This window comes from Meriones unguiculatus, chromosome 6, assembly GCF_030254825.1.
Source record: "Meriones unguiculatus strain TT.TT164.6M chromosome 6, Bangor_MerUng_6.1, whole genome shotgun sequence".
Lineage (NCBI taxonomy): Eukaryota > Metazoa > Chordata > Mammalia > Rodentia > Muridae > Meriones > Meriones unguiculatus.
In genome coordinates, this window is record NC_083354.1 from 101,487,184 (window position 1) to 101,501,441 (window position 14,258).

Genomic DNA, 14,258 nt, shown 5'->3' on the forward strand with positions numbered 1-14,258 from the left:
AAGAACTAATTAACTAAGAATGTAAAGTAACTGCAGTCTTGTAAACCTACTAACTGCTGAGATATCACTCTATGTGTTTAATTGCTTCAGCATCTTCAGTCTTTCCGACTATCTAGGAATGAAGGCCTCTTGCTAGTTTCCTTATGCAGATGAACAACATGAAACAGTGAGTTGAGTCTCCCAGCTTTTAGGATTTGAACTCTCATTAACTTATTTCTAGCCTGGGTTCTTTAGCGAAATTGCTGTGTGGAAGAGTTGGATCTGGATTTAGAAGCAAAAGTTGCTTAAATAACACAAAAAGCATCTCAGGTTATAAAGGAAGATGAAGATGTCTCTGTCTCCTTGGATTATAAGACTTTTTCGTAAAGGCAGAAATGTGTACTTCACGCTACGTGTTGTGGCTGGTGCCTGTAATCCCTGTACTCAAAGGGCTGACATGGGAAGACGGCCGGTTCAAAGCCAGCTCCTGCTACCTGACAAGGCCCTGTCTCAACGAAGCTATGAAGCAAATATGTGCATTGGCAGAAGTGGCAACACTTCTGAGGACGTGAGATGGGTTCTGTTCTCTGCTCTGCACACAGTATGAGCTCATTATGTGGGTCGGCATATGGTGGGTGAACAGAACAGCAGGGCATTTGTGCCGACACCCTCCCAGGCTCAGTGGACTGCGCTGGCACCAAGGTATATCATATCAGCCAGATCCTTCCCTCAGGCCCAGCAGATAATGTGGGCATTGTAAAGGGAGGTGAGGAGTTGAGGTACTTGGCATTTGTACTGAGGTGCTAAGACTAGAGGTAGGGAAGCTAATTAAGATGATCAAGTTGGCTCGATCTGGTGGTAGGAAGAGAAAGGAGGGAAATGAGGTAAATTCTGGACAGAAATTGCTGTTAGAACCAAAGGGGTCTGCTGCCTGACACAGTGCAGACTGTTTGCTTGTGTGTGTGTTTGTTTGTTTGTTGAGACATGGTTTCTCTGTATCACTATCTGTCCTGCAATTCACTCTGTAACCAGGCTGATCTTGAACTCAGAGATCCACCTGCCTCTATCTCCCCAGTGCTGGGATTAAAGGCACACCCCACCATGTCTGAGTACACTGCAGAGAATTAAGGTACTTGCCCAGTATACTGAAGTCCCAAGATTCAATCCCCAGTATTTACCTACACTCTCCCCAAAAGATTATTGGGAAGGCCTGCCCATCATGCAGAAGACACTAGTTTCAATTCCCAAATATATATGCATTACATTTGTATTTATTTATTTTATATGTGTATATACATATTTTTTAACATATCAAGAGCCAAGCACAAAGGGTGCATGCCTGTAATCCCAGCACTCAGGAGGCAGAGTTGAGGCCAGACTGATGAACCCTGGCTCAAAAAAAAAAAAAAAAAAAAAAAAAGTGAAGAATTAAGGGCTTGGTAGATGGTGATGTTATCAGTGAACTACTTATAGGGAAGAAGAGTTACAGAGTGTAGACAATGGTTTCAGTTTTCACAGCTAATAATGCAACAACTACAGATTTCCCTTTGATTTCCAAATGATTCGATCGTAGTCTTTAAATTCTCCGTGAAGAAAAATCATGGGCCAACATGCAGTTGGGGAGGAGATACAAGTCAGTCAGAATAAATTAGAAAACGATCATTTCCTCTGAAATGTTGGCTAACCGGACCTACCTGAAGCAAATCAGAGGCTCTTTCCATGTGTGGACTCACTAGTGGGTTAGTTAACTCACCTTAACCGCAGCTCCAGCAATGTCCTACGAGTCTGAGCACACGTGGGCCAGGTGAAGGGACCTGCAGCCATGTGAAGGAAGACTGGCAGAGAACTGCTGGACAGCTACAGAGAAACCAGAATGGTCTAGAAGCAAACTATCCTGATCAGTCCAGTAATACTCAACTTGCATTTTAAGAAGTGGGGTTAAAAACTGATTTTTCCAGCTGGGCACGTTAGTGCACCCCTGTAATTCCTAGCACTCAGGGAGGGAGAGGCAGGTGGATTTCTGTGAGTTTGGGCCAGCCTGCTCTACAAAGCAAGTCCAGGACAGCCAAGGCTACACACAGAAACCCTGTCTCAACAAAACAAAACAACAAAAACCCAACTGACGTTCCCATTTTAAAAATGCATTCTGTATACTCTCCTCCAATAATCAATTACAGGGAAAATTTTGAAAACCAAAAGAGGTTTGGTCTTGTTCTGGCCCAAGAAGTGTCACACAAACCACTCAGAGACTGGTTTCTGCTGGATACTCATGGTTTCCAAACTGATGGGTTAGGGCCACGGTAAGGGTGCAGGAACCTAACTGTGACATCCACTGCTCTCAGGGCAGGTCTTTTATTGACCAAACTGGATAAAAGACATGCAGAGGGTAATAACACGTTTTGGCAATATTACATTGTTGGCTGACTAGAAAAAGTATCATCAGCTAACCTTTGAGGTTCTAGGTGAGGTGAGTGAGGGTCTTCCAAAGTGCAGGCCAAGTGCAACCAGGTGTACAGATAACAAGGGACCAACTAGAGTGTGGCCAAGTTAGATGACAAAGTATGAGTTATACAAAGTGTAAGGTCAGCTTGCATCTCTGGCAGGTGAACGTGGCTCTTTGGCAGGGTTTGTTACTGTCAACTATGAATAAGTACTTCTAGGAATTGAGATTAGAAGTTTAAAATTTTGAACTTAACTTCACCTTACAAACAGAATGGAAACTGAAGATGCTGAATACAAAAATGGCTGCAGCTATGTCTCAAAGCAGACTTCACTATTCCCGGCTTCATAGCCATTGGGGCCAGTGACCTTGAATTGTCCTGCATTACTTCCAGTTGCTTTTGCTCTCCTCACATACAGAAGGATAAAATGAACAGATTGACTGTTTCCTTGGGAAATGTTAAATATTCATAGTCTCTGGCAACAGTAGCTCTCCATTGGGTCCTGAAGTAACAGCATATGTACCCAGGCCCAGACTCTGTTTTGCCACCTAGAGCCAATGCAATACCCCTCTATTTGGGGTCCGTGGACACCCTGCATGGTGACACCCCATTACTAACACTCAGATCCATCCTACGGCAAAGGTCACACAGACTGTGGAAACTGAAGCGAAGCTGTCACTTTGCACAGCGAGTATATTCGTTGCCCAGAATTGTCCTTAGCACTCTGGGGAGTGCAGGGGACCTTGCAAGGAGACCGTCTGCCCTGTCTTTGCTAAGTCGCTCATCTAATTTCTCTTTTAGCAACTAGAGATTTTCTGCTTCCCACCCACACACACAAAATCAGGACTGTGGGAGCTGAGGAAGCACAGAATGAAGTCCCTAGTGGTTATACTTGGATGACATGGGCATAGCCAACAAGCAAGGCCCTAGGCTTATGGGAGATTGGCAAAGCCTTTCCCCATATATAACAGGCTTGAGATTGGAAAAGCCTTCTTCTTCCTATCCAAATACTAGCGTTTACCAAAAATTGGTCAATGTGTACAAAAACTGGGAGCTTCAGCTTCCTCCTCCAGGATTTACAAGCTGAGCCTGCTTGCCAACAGACACCTTGTGCGGAGACTAGCTAGCCCCTCCCTGAGGTTCGGTAGTGGTAACCACGGTTCTATCAGATTGTACGTAGCCCACCTGGCCCCAGTGTTTTCGTACGTATGTCTCCGTGTCTGTCATTTCATCATTCCTTTGCCGTCCTAGTCAGGGTTTCAGATCCAAGCCTCAGCATGTTTCTTTTCTCTTTCTCTTTTCTCTCATGTGTCCCAGGCTCCCGTCAAACCCACTGTGTAGTCAAGGACTGGTCACCTCCAACTTCTGGTCCTCCCGCCTATGCCTCAGCAATAAAATTATACCGTGTGCCATATGCTTAGATGTAGTGCTAGGGATTAAGCCCGGGACTTCATGCGTGCTAAGCCTGCACTCTCCAAACTCAGCCATATCTCCAGCCCCACACCCCTCCTAATTTTAAATCACCCTCAAAATCATTCACCCAAAGAACCGAGAACGCTACGTTTTGCCGCTGAGACGAGCCATTGGACCTGAGCAGTGGGCACCTCCGTTGACCAGCAAACCTGCATCCTCGCTTAACACCTCTCTCCTTATTTCCTCATTTGAACTGGTGCCTCTGGTCTTGTCAACAGCCAGGCTCTGGACTCCACGACTGATCCTCAAGCCAGCTCACAGGCTCCTCTAATACAAAATACATCTGCCCCGGGGCTCTCTCTCTCTCTCTCTCTCTCTCTCTTTGACTCCACAAAGACAAGCAGTAACTTCCAAGTTTCTCTTTGCTTTTCCTTCATAAAACACCAACACAGTAGTCACGTAAAGTAAATCATTTTAAGCAACCCACAGGAACTGGTCTTTGTTTGCTTAAAAACAAAACAAAACAAAAAAAAAAAACGTAGGCACTATTCACCACCAGCGTCAGTTGCTAAAGTTCCTAGGCAAGAGGCTGGGAGGGTGAGAGAGTGAGAGACTAGGGGTGGGAGATTCATTAGCATCGTCTACCCTTCCTCCTAAGGTTCCAGCTCCAAACCAAGGCAGGATTCCACCAAAGATCACTCTAGGAAACCAACTAATTTCTGGAGATCACTTACAAAACATAGGTGAGGAGTTACCTACAGAAGAATATGGTTTACACACACAACACACCAGGCTACATAAAAGTCTTTACCTAACATTGACAGTTTTCTCATAGCTGCGTAGATAGAGCCCTGCCCTAATCTTCCTTGGCCTATATGCTCTAGCTCCTCCTGAGGCCACGTCAATTAGGAAAGAGTTGTACAAAACAGGTGGTAGAGAGCAGCGGGGGGGGGGGGGGGAGGTTGTGGGAAGGGTCCCTTGGCCCTCCCAGCTCGCTATGAGGATCCTTTGCAAGCAGGTACAGCCAGACTCCCCAAGATGGTGGAAGCATGGCTCAGGGTAGGCCGACACACCAGCGTAGGCCGACACACCAGCGTCTTTGCTGACAGTTGCTACTGTTCCTCTGCACTCCAGCACTGGGCTGTTCCCACCACAGAGCAGACAGCTGGGCCTAAGCTGCCTCCAGCCTTCCATTAGCTAGAACTTCAGAGTGTGGGATGTGCTGGGGACAAAATAGGCCTGCAGCTGAAGAACACAGGGATGGTGGCTTACAAGCCATCCTTCCAGAAATGGCAGCGGGCAGGTCTGGGTGTGATAATGTGGCTACATTTCCACTGCAGGACGCACATGCTAGATGTTGTCGAGATGACAAAACATTAGTCAGCTCTGCAGGATCTAGAAGATACCCAGGAGACAATCTTCCCGAACACCCGTGAGGGGTTAGTTAGCCTCCAGACGTGCCTGTGGATTCCAATAATTGAGAGACAAGGCCGGCTCTAAAGATGAGTGTGGGCCCTGACCTCAGAGAGACTGAGGAATAGAGTTTGATAACCCCAGCCAGGACCCTCGTCAGGCTTCACAGAAAGGAAGCAGGGAGCAGGGAGGATCTCAGTTTACTGTTTTCTCCCCGGGTTTGTGTTAGGCTGCCTTTCCTAAGTAGTTCACAGGTCCACCTAGGAAACAGCAACACCACCCACAGTGGGCTGGATCTTTGAAAATGAACTAACAATTAAGAGAAGGCTTCACATGCTGGAGAGGGACTCAGTAGTTTAGAGAAGGCATGAGTTCAGTTCCCAGCACCCACAACTATCTATAGTTTGTAACTCCAGTTCTAGGTGACCTTCTTCTGACCTCCACAAGTACCAGGAAGGCACATGGTGCATATACATGCATACATACATACATACATGTGTGTACATATATGCAAAACATTCATAAACATAAATGAGTCTAATGTTTGAAAAAAAAGCAAATGCCTCACAGACATGGCAATGGACATCTCTAATGGAGGCAACTGCTCTGCCAAGACTCCCTCTTGTCAGGCATATGTAGGGTTTGTGTCAAGTTCACAGCTAAAGTGAACTGTAACACACATGTTGCATCCAAATACACATGCCATCTTGACATCTGCACATACGAATACACATACCCCTCCTATGGGTGCAGCTACAGCTCTCTCAGAAGCTGTTCTGTCATGTTTCAGCCTTGTTTGGGATCCCATCTGTGTCAAGGGGAAGAGCTGGTCCCTGAAGATGACCACACCCTAATGACCCAGAAACTGCAAAAGCTTTTTTGTCAAAGGAGATAAAGCTAAGGTTGCAAACAGCTGATCTGAAATGAGATGATGACCCTGCACTACCCAGGTAGCCTAATGAGGCTAATCACAAGGGTTGCTAAAAATAGAAAAAAGAAGCGGAAAGCAAGACAATCGGAAGACTTTATGCAGATGGCTATGGAGGTCCAGGATGGGACCAGAAGCCAATCAATGCAGGAAAGAGACCCCTAGAAGAGAGAAAGACCCGTGAAGTGTTCCCTAGAGTCTCCAGAAAGGGCTGCAGCCCTGCAGATAGTTGGATTTTAGCCCAACTGAATCATATTTGGAACTTTTAAATATATTAGCTATAACATGGTGAATAACAAGTATAAGATGGTAAGTGTATATTTAGCTAAATCGTGGGGCTGCCATTTGAAATGGCCTACCCCTACGTCAAGACCTTCCACGATAAAACTGCTCAGAGTAGCATCTGCCTTCACTCATACTCTCCCACCCAACACCAGAGCCCTATTGATATGGTTCTTCCAGGCCATGGCATGTTGAGAATACCTGCTCCATTTTCTCACCTGGAGAATTTACTTACTCAAGTCTGAAAACACCACTGGCAAGCCTTGCCTGATTGCACTCAGAATGAACATAAAATCTGATTACAGCCTGAAACTTAGAGCTCAAGCAAACAGAGGAAGCAAAGAGGCTTACACAACGCCCTCAGAACAACTCTCAGTGAGTGAGTGGGAAACGGACTGACAAAGGTAAGGTGGGGGAGCTGCTGCAGAGACCCTTCCGGATAAGAGTGTGAACTGCTAGACCAAAAAACCTGAATTTGGTTCCCAGCACCCACATCAGTCAACTCACTACTACCTATAACTCCAGCTCTAAGGGACATGTCACCCTCTTCTTGCCTCCATGGGTACTTGCACTTATATGCACATACCCCTACCCATACACACATATGTGCATAACTGAAAATAAAAAGATATTACTTTGAAGCCAAGTGTGGTGGCACAGGTCTGTAACCCAGCTGTTACTGCTTTCATAAAGCTGTGTTTGTTTCTCAGTTTCTCTCTTAACCCGGCTATCACACAAATAATTGACACTTTTTTGTATTTCTTTAATAATAAGCTTCACAGCTCAAGAACAGAGGAGTTATTAATCTATTTTTTAACCCTCTAAGCTAATTTGGTTTCCTCACAGTGAACATCCCAGCAATACTGTGTAGGTTTCCTTGCTGAGTTTTCTCTCCTGGTCCCACCTGGACCTCTCCCACAGCTGAACCCCCTGCTCCCTCTTTAACTCCTCCTCCCCTGGGTGGCAGGAAGTCCAACCCTATTCTCTCCCCTGATTTACTGGCATATCAGGGGACAGTTGGGGAGCAGTGTTTATGCAACATTAAGACAGGAGACTCTTAGAACAAGTATTGCAATCAGATGTGCAAATCAGCATTTGAATGATACAATGATGACTACACCCAGCACTCTGGGAAGCAGAGGCATGTGGATCTCTGTGAGTTCGAATCCAGCATTGTCTAAAAAGTGAGTCCAGGACAGCCAAGGGTACCCAGAGAAACTCTGTCTTGAAAAACCAAACCAAAACAAAACAAAACAAACAAACAAACAAACAAACAAAAAACCTTTTTTTTTTTTTTAAAGATAATGTTGTAGGCTTGTGGCAGTACCTTAAAATCTAGCAACAACCCCTCTCTGAACTTGCAAATACATACATTTTTCAGGACTGCTATGTCTCTCCTCAGGCTCAGCCGTCTGCTCTGTGTGGACTCCAGATGTCAGGTGAAGCAGTCTGGCCAGCCAGCTGTAGACAAGGTCAGTTTGACCTACTTTTCAAGAACTGGGAGAATCCAAAGACTGTTAGGGACCCCCCCTCCCCACAATGGTCACTGTTGGCTCAGGCTTGGGCCTCATCAATTAACCCTGACAACGGACTATTCTACCCTGGACACGGTGCATGGAAGCCCAGGGGTGTCGTTGAAGCCTTTGGCATGAGTCAGCTGGTATGGGCCTGTCTGGAAACATTAAGCCCCAGAGCTGTTAGGCATAGAACTATCATTCTTAAGAAGAAAGAAGTATCCTAAGAGGAGATAGTGGAGGGTCAGGTACTGGAGGTGCATGCTTGGAGTGATGCCAACAGTTAAAGAGGTAAAGAAGAAAGAGAGGGAAGGAGAGAGGGAAGAAGAACAGAAAGAGAAAAAAAAAAGGAGGGAGGGAGGGAATCTCAAGTGTTTCCTAGGGATGAAGGGGTCAGGCTTTGATGCCTAGCCCTTTAGGCCTTGTACTAAAGTTTCAGGCAGTAGGATCATGGTGCAAATTAAACAGAAAAAGAGCAAATTATGCATTTGAAGCCAACAGAACCCTGGCCTGAGCAAGGAAAAAGATGTTCTTGCTTAGAAAAGTTTTGCTTCTACCTCCCACAAGGCCAGAGAGAGAGAGCAAAAGGACACATAGGCAGGTGTGACTCCCCTGGTCCTGAAGTAGCAAAGAAAAGACCCACCTAAAATGCAGAGAGAACCCAAGACAGCCAGAAAGCAGTGTGGTGGACAACTAGGAAAGGACAGACACAGGAAGGACACTCCTATAAGGTGGGAGATGAGGGCTGTCTTGAAGTAAGGAAGTCTTGGTTCTTTCTCTATTTTGTGCAAGCCTGGTAGGGGCTGCACCTGAGGTTCAGTGAAGCATGACTTCCAGTATCCAAAGGTTTCTGAGAGAAACATGCATTATTCACAACACTAGTGAGCATAACCAAATTAGTGCATCTCAAGGGGTAAAGTGAGCAGCTTTGGTCCACAGTGCTTTCATAGGCCACAGTAGCTTGGGTTGGGTCACATGGACAGAGCATACAATGGGGGGGGAAGGAGGGGGAGAGGAGGAAGAGGAGGAGTCAGGAAAGTAGTGTCTCAGAAGATAAAGCTGGAAAACTCCAGTTGAATTCTTGGGACCCACAGGGCAGATTCAGACAAGTGACTCATGCAATTTGGCCTCAGGAAATAAATAAGCAAATAAATATGATTTTTGAAAGAAGGGGGAGTTTCTTTTTACCTCTGAAAAAAATAAGTCTCTTTTTATTCATAAATAAGTAAAAAAGTTATTTATTTATAATAAATATAAATGTTTTTATTTATAAATAAAAATAAACTTTTTATTATTTATACACGAATATAACTGTCTATTATGTTTATTTATTGTGTGAAGGGGTGCATGTGGAGGTCAGAGGACAACCTGCCGAAATCGGTTCCCTCCTCCCACCTCCCCTTCCCAGGGGGAGAACTCATGTTTTCTGGCCTGACAGCAAGCAATTTACCCAATGAGCCATCTTACCAGGCCCCAAATCAGCAATTATTTTTGTGCCTAGAATTCTATTGCAATCTTCTACTCTCCTATAAATAAGGGTTCACTTTATGGAGAGAAAAGCAATTCTGAGCAACATTAACGAATCATGTACTTAGGTCCATAATTGGACCCTTTTCTACCTAAGTAAAAGTCATTCTTTGCTCCAGGAAACCATGTAATCTTACATTTACATGAAGAGTAGTTGTGGATTCAACTCTCTTCTTGCCAATATTTTTCTGTACCTAGCAACAGTATGCACTGCTTTTTTTTTTTTTAATTAAAGAAAAAAACAAAGTAGGAACCTTTCAAGGTTTACAACATCATTTTTCATCTAAACAACACATACCTTCTGCTCCTCAGAATGTTAACTTTCTTGTTGCTGTATAATAATTGAAGATGGCTAGTCATTTCCAAGCCTAGCATTTATGCAGTTTCCCTCGCTTTTGTACTCTCTTGGATTTGGAAGACAGTTAAATACAAAATAAATCACTAATCATCACAGGGTAAGAAATTAAATTGACTGTTTCACCAGTCTAGACTGTCACAGTCTGTTTGCCGGAAATCTGTCTAGCCTTCTGTCTTTGTGTCTAAAACATGGGGGAGGGGGAGGGAGGGAGACTTATCCTTCCAAACATGATGAGACTGGATAGACTGGGAGACCAGAAGGGTCCAAGACCTGCTTTGCTCTGGTTCACAGTAAATGCCATTCTTAAGCCTCATCAGAAAAAAGACACCCATACACACACACACACACACACACACACACATAACCCCACACACAAGAAGACAGAAGAGCTCGGCAGGAGAGGGCTGGAAGGAAACAAGAGCGCTAGGCATGAGAGGGCAGAACCAGCAGGTTCAAGTCTTTCACAAACACCCTCTGTCAAGTTCCTTGAACTTTGTGTAGCTGCCCGGGGCCCTGAGCAGAGAGCTCTGCCAAGTCTAGAGCAGAAGTTTTTCCTTCCCAGACACTGTCTGTTCTCTGCCACCTGGAGACTTTCCAGACTCAGGAGATGTTCAGGGAACCAAAGTCCAAGAGGCCCATGTGGGAAGAACAAACATGGCTCTCTCCTCTTGTTCAAATGCCTGAAATGTCCTGAGGGAAAAACGCATTTTTGACTTATCAAGTCAGCAAAAGAAAGGAAGCAGGAGGACTATGAGCTGGAAATTTCTCTGTCTCTCTGTCTCTCTCTCTTTTGAGTACAATCAAAAGGTTTTCTATGACTTGGAAGCTTTGAAAGAAAGGAGTCAGAGAGAACATGCACACATCTGCCATGATGTGTCCCCGTGCGTGTGTGAGGATCGGAAGGTGCTCTTCTATCATCTGCTTTTGTCCTCTGAGGCAGGGTCTCTCCCTGACTCTAGAGGTAGGCTGGTGGCTCACAAGCCCCAATAATCCTCCTGCCTCTGTCCCACAGAGAACACAGGTTATAAGAGGGCATGGCCACCACCAGCTTTAAAAAAAAAATCATGGATGCTGGGGATCTGAATTCAGATCCTGATCCTTGTACAGCAAAGCTGTTATGGTACAAATATTATACACGCTGCTACAGATGTGGTACAGATGTGATACAAAGAAATGTATTGAGCCATGAGGGAAGGGAGAGAGAGTGAGAGTCAGAAAGAGATAGTGGGAGAGCTTAGAAGAGAGAGAAAATACAGATTTGAGAGGAGTCAGGCAGAATCAGAGGGACAAGCCGAGAAAAGAGGGAGAAAGAAGAGAAGCAATTCATGGCGTGTGGCAGGTAGCACGCATACACAGCACCTGGCACAGGAAATGACAAAGGACACACATGGTGACATAAGTCTTGTCAGGACCCTAAAAGTCCCTGAGGGCAGGCCAGTTGAATTGCCTGTAGGACAATCTGGTAAAAGCTCTTCTCCATGGAGTCATCTCCCTAAACTCATAATGGCAATTATTGCGGCTAGCTCAATCTACGTAGTGGTTTCCTGGCTAGCCAAATCTACACAGCAATATTTCCAGGCCAGCTGGGGCAGCACGCAGGATTTTTTTTTTTTTTTTTTTTTTTTTTTTTTTTTGTACACCATCTCACTGAGTAGCCTTGGCTTTCCAGATTGCCTCAGACTTTCAGTCCTCCTCCTTTTACAAGGTTGGGTCAGTGTATGCCAGTACACTTGGGTAATTCTAATGAGCTCTGTGTAAAAACTCCATGTTAAGGGCTGTTAAGGTTTCCTCTCATTGATCGAGGTTATGCAAATTCCTAGTTTCTACAGTAGCTAAAAAGATATCTAAACCCTTGTCTGTTGGGGGCATGGTGGCACATGTCTGTCTGTATTCCCACTTCTTGGGAGGTGGGAGGGGGATGGAGTTCCCCTCCATAGGTCATACTCAGCTACGTTGAGAGTTCAAGACCAACAGAGAATCCTGACTCAAACAAATCAAATTAAAAATTGTTGAATTGCCATTAAAAATTGTACATCATTCATTTGGGTTTAATCCAGGCTTCATATTAGAAGGGAAGAAACTGAACCCTGTCATATCCTTACCATTGCAGCAGGGATGTCTCATACATAGGTGGTTCAGCTCTTTATTTCACCCTTGCAGCAGTCCTGCTGGTCCTAGCATCAGACCGGCAATGAAACGAAGACAGAAAAGATGGCTTCCAAGCCCTAGCACAAAGCAGGAGTTTCTGCACCAGGCCCAAGCCCTACATGATATGTCAACAGCCAGGTTCAGGGTATGGTATCAGTCCCTCACCTCCAGACCCAAACGTGCCTCTGGCTTTCATCTTTCTCTCATCTGTGAGGCACAGGCCGAGAGGTCACCCTCTCTGAAAGCTGTTTATAAGCCGACTTGGTGACTGTGCCAGGAGGCACTCCTGAGGTGATGCCGGCTGCTCAGCACGAGCCTGGGGAAGACGGTAGTGGTGGCCAGACTTGAGAGGGTTTCCCTTCGTCTGCCCCATGTTACTAAGACCTACTCCTGCCCACGGGCTAGCCTGAGCCAACACTGCAGGGTGAAATGAACCACAATGACATTTATCTGGAGAAAAATTAAGAATGGTTTCAAGGGAGTATCATATTCCATGAAAATAAAGACAGGGACAGGCAACCTAGTGTTTGTGTGAAGAAATCTCCAAGTGTCTGTTTCATTTGGGGAAGGTGATGAACTGGACTCCAAGTCAAGTTAGAAAATCTGATAAGGAAGTAGATTTGATTGTGCGGACGTGGTCCTGGCTCTTCAGCCAAGGTGCCCATACCCTCCCTCCCCCCCAGGGAAATGACCGTTTATTCGTGTGCACATGAAGCACACTGAAAAAGCTTGTGGAAGACCCTGCCTCCTCACTGATAGGTAGAACTTCCTGACTGTTCTTACAGACAACCAAAGTTACCTCAGGTTTGCTTCAGCCTGGTTCACAAGCACTAGTTGTCTGTGAGCCGTATCTAACCTAATATCCTCTTGACTGTCGGAGGAAACATTTGTAACTCCTCCCTAGCAGACCACCAGCTTTCTCTCCCTAAAGCTAAGCATGTCAGCAGCGGACATCTGAGGTCTGCCGCAGAGTCCCCTGCCTTGCCCTAGCCCACGGATGTATTCAGTAGGTCTCTTGCTTTATGACTTCCATGCCTGCCATCAGGGTCCAGGTTGCAAAATGTCATCTTGGGCAGCCTGACTCTGGGCTCCTTTGCCATAGTCACGTATATTTAGTTCAGAATTCTCTTTCTCTCTCGATTGCTCGCTCTCTCTCTCCCTCTCTCTCTCGTTTTGTTTTGTTTTTGAGACAGGGTTTCACTGTGTAGCCTTGGCTGTCCTTGACTCACTGTGTAGACCAGGCTGGCCTCAAACTCATAGAGATCCATCTGCCTCTGCCTCTGTCTCCCTGAGTGCTGGGATTAAAGGTGTGCACCACCACAATTGGCTCTACATTGTTTTTTATAAAGACAAGGTTTCTCACTGGCTTGGAACTTGCCAATTAGGCTGGCTGGACAGGAGCCTCAGGGATCCACCTCTTTCTGCCTCCCCATAGCTGGGATTATAAGCAGTTAAAACCCGTGACATGGCTGCATTTTTCGGGGATACTTTAACTTTCACTCATCCCACACTCCCAAACCTAGGCTTCCTGTGTGGCAGTGATCTTCAGATCTGCTCCAGAGAAAGGTTTCTCTAGCAGAGGGCTGGGCTGGAAGCCAGAGCTCACGGCCCTGCTTCAGCCTTGCTGGGCATCTTACTCTTCTGTCTATAAAGAAACCGCCCTGTTGAGTATCTCAGCAGCTTTCTCACACCTTGGGCGAGGTGCTCCACTTCAGTTTGGAAAACAGGGAGGGGTGGACGTGACCGGAGCCACAATGGAGAAGTCTGTCTTCAGTAGGTGGAGAAGAATAGACTCAGAATCCAACAGCTCTAGAAGAGAAGGCCACAAACCGATCTCTGGCTTGCTTATCACAACCAGCCACCTTAGCAGGGCTGAGGAACGCAGCTGCTGCTGAGGGTGTTGCAAATACTCTCAAATGCTTTGGGGAATCTACTTTGAAAGAAGCACACAGGTTACATATTCCCAATTTAGCAGTCAGTTAACTCTGACTCATCCCCGTCTCCCTGCTCATGTGACCAGGAGAGTAAATACGACATTGACAAGAAGTCTGCAGATGTCAGCCCTCCTCAGACAGAAGCCGGGACAATGGGCTTGCTTCCTGTTTTCTTTGCTAACAAAATTGCAGGGGCCGACCTCTACAACCGCCATCACTGTGTCCTATGGGAAAGAGAGCCGATCACACATTTGCAGCTTACGAGCTGCAAAAGTGGGGAGCGCTCCAGTCGGCCAGGCCTGAGTCACAGAGGCCAGAGAC